The following is a 2,822-nucleotide window of genomic DNA, read 5'->3' as shown; positions in this document are numbered from 1 at the left end:
CAACTCATTCATTGCGGGCAATATTGGTATATGGAAATTTTGTAACTCTATACAGATTTCCAAAATATTTTTTTTTACAAGATTACCCAATATATATATATATATATATATATATATATATATATATATATATATATATATTTAGAAAGAAAGATTCCCAAATATATGTTTGGTGCATTTTTTAATTATCAATATTCCCCATTTATTTTTAAAACAATAAAAAGATTGAGAATATGTTATAGATTTGAGGCCAGATTCATCTCCAACTTTGAAATTCATACCTTTGACCAATCTTTTCCCATTTAATGTGCATTAATGGTATTTGGAAAGAAAAAAAAATTGACCAAAATATTTGGAAATTTATTGACTGACGATTTTAAAGTATTCTCATTTTATTAAAAATGTTAATATATAAGTCATTTTCATCGTCAAAACCAAGTTCACTTTCTTAGCTCGCTTGTACGTTCCTGAAACTGCAAAGCATTGCATCCTTTTTCGATTCCTATCAACTTACCTCTCTTGAATACCATAAGACCAAAGTTGTGGCGTCGCTGTCGTCGTCAATCTAGTCCATCTCAGGCATCACGCCTCCCCGATGAGCTTATCTACGAAATCCTACCGTGGCTTACGGTTAAACTTCTGATGCAGTTGAAATGTGTCAGTAAGTCCTGGAAAACCATTATCTCTGATCCTAAATTCGCCAAAATGCACCTCAATCGGTCTGCAAGAAACCCACACTTGTCAACGGAATTCTTTATAGATGATCGTGATTCCAGTTTTATTCACTTCCCTCTTGCTCATTTACTGGAAAACCGGTCCATCACCGCTCCTAAGGATCCTTACTACCGGTTGTGGGACAAGGTATGTTCCATGATTCTTGGTTCCTGCAATGGATTGCTTTTCTTGCGCGGTTATGATCATGGCGAGAGTACTAATTCTAAAAAAGTATTGTGCCGCTTCTGGAACCCTGCTACGAGAACAATATCCGATATATTAGGATCTAATTTCGATTATGATAATGGGGAATTTTATGAGTTCGTGTTTGGTTATGATAATTCAACCGACACCTATAAGGTTGTAGCCTTAAATTAAGATGGTAATGATGTGAGAGTCTTTACCTTGGGTGATAATGTGTGAAGAACTATTAAAAGTTTTCCTGTAGACACTCTTCTATTGCTCTCTAGTTCCGGTATTTGTAACGGTGCATATTTGAATTCCACTGTTAATTGGTTGGCATGTATGAGAGACCGTTGGATTCATAATCGTGTTCAGAAATGTGTGATTGTTTCACTTGATCTAGGTACAGAGACATACTCACAGATGTTGCTCCCTGAACCTTTTGATGAGAAGATGTCAAGTGTACCGGTACATCTTTGTGTCTTGAAGGGCCTCCTTTGTTTTTATCATGACATAAAGGGAACTGATTTTATGATATGGCAAATGAAGGAATTTCGAGATTATAAGTCTTGGACCCCATTACTTAAAGTTAGCTATCAAAATATTCAAATGAATCATGAAATTGGTCGTAGCGCACGTTTAATATTAAGACCATTGCATCTTTCTGAGAATGGGGATACACTGGTATTGAAAACAAACCAAGAAGATCGAGCAATTCTCTATAACCGGAGAACAAACAAAGCAAAGAAAACTAGAATTAACAAAAAGATACGTTGGCTAATGATGAATTATGTTGAAAGCTTGGTTTCACCTTCTTGAAAGTAAGTTCTTCTCTCCAGTAATAGATATAGTTTTGTGAATTTATGTTATAGATATGCTTGAAAGTAAGTACTTGGTTTCAGTTGTGTGATTATTTACTTTCCTTCGATTTTTTTCATAGATATGCTGAATCAATCGATTGATCCTATTGATATGTTTATAACTCAATTATTATCTTTGCTTATTTTCAGCATATACTTGATAAAGATATATTGCTATTGAATCTAGTTTTTAATATACCAAAAAAACCCTTGTATCACTTATGGTACAGACTTGTATTATTATATGTATCACGGTAGAAGCTAATTAATTTATTTTTCTCACACACGGTCGAAGCTAGTTTTTGAGAATTGACCTTTTCCTTTTATGTGTTTGTTTGTTTGTTTCACTCTCTTGTCTAACAGGATTCCTTTTAAAATTTTAGATTCACAGCCTCAAGTTTGAGCAAATTGAATGTTCTTGATGATACATGTCAAGATGGAAGGATGAAAGATGGTCATTGGAGCTAACTTCTCTTCAGCTATAGTATCTCTGATGAATTGCCTTAATGTCTATTTAGTGTTTCCTAGGAAACATTTGTAGCAACTTATTATTACTTAATAGTTATGTCGTCTTTTTCTATTCCTGTTTGTTTAAAGACAATTGAAAATCTCCAACTCTGTAATTTTAGTACACTTTTTGCGGAACCGTTTGAGTATGAGATGAATAGTGTTTTAGTTGCATAAAATACTCTTAAGTTATATGACAATAGCATATTTAAACTTTTTGCCAGCAATTAACCTTTATTAGCAATTTTTAAATTAAATGTTACCTTTTGTTACTAATTCTAGCTGCAAATAGTTGTCAATCCTATAAGTTAATCAGCTGCATATAGTTGCTTGAAGCTACAAAAGATGTTTTCTCATCTCAAACTGATTGAGGACATTTTATATATAGTATTCGTCGAAATTGTCTACGACAAGAATTCAAAATTTTCATCCCCCATAAGGTCCAACATTGCGGGGAGCAGCAGTGGTTCTTATTAGTGAATCATGGATACAGAGAGTTTTACACTTGATAGAAAGTTGTTAATGTGTCATGTGTGAGTTAAAATTTCACACTGTATG

The 2,822-nt window shown here is 33.4% G+C and overlaps 1 long non-coding RNA gene across 1 annotated transcript; it reads left to right on the top strand.

The window, feature by feature from the left end:
- The first annotated feature begins 500 nt into the window (after positions 1-500).
- On the top strand, positions 501-2,456 carry LOC146907540 (uncharacterized). Its single transcript, XR_015019246.1, has 2 exons — positions 501-1,718; positions 2,141-2,456. It is a non-coding gene; the product is annotated as an uncharacterized LOC146907540 (long non-coding RNA).
- The last annotated feature ends 366 nt before the right edge of the window (positions 2,457-2,822 follow it).

Source organism: Medicago sativa, chromosome 7 (genome assembly GCF_051527215.1).
Source record: "Medicago sativa cultivar Bolivia chromosome 7, Bolivia_mono, whole genome shotgun sequence".
Classification (NCBI taxonomy): domain Eukaryota; kingdom Viridiplantae; phylum Streptophyta; class Magnoliopsida; order Fabales; family Fabaceae; genus Medicago; species Medicago sativa.
This window is presented reverse-complemented; position numbering and strand designations above follow the sequence as displayed.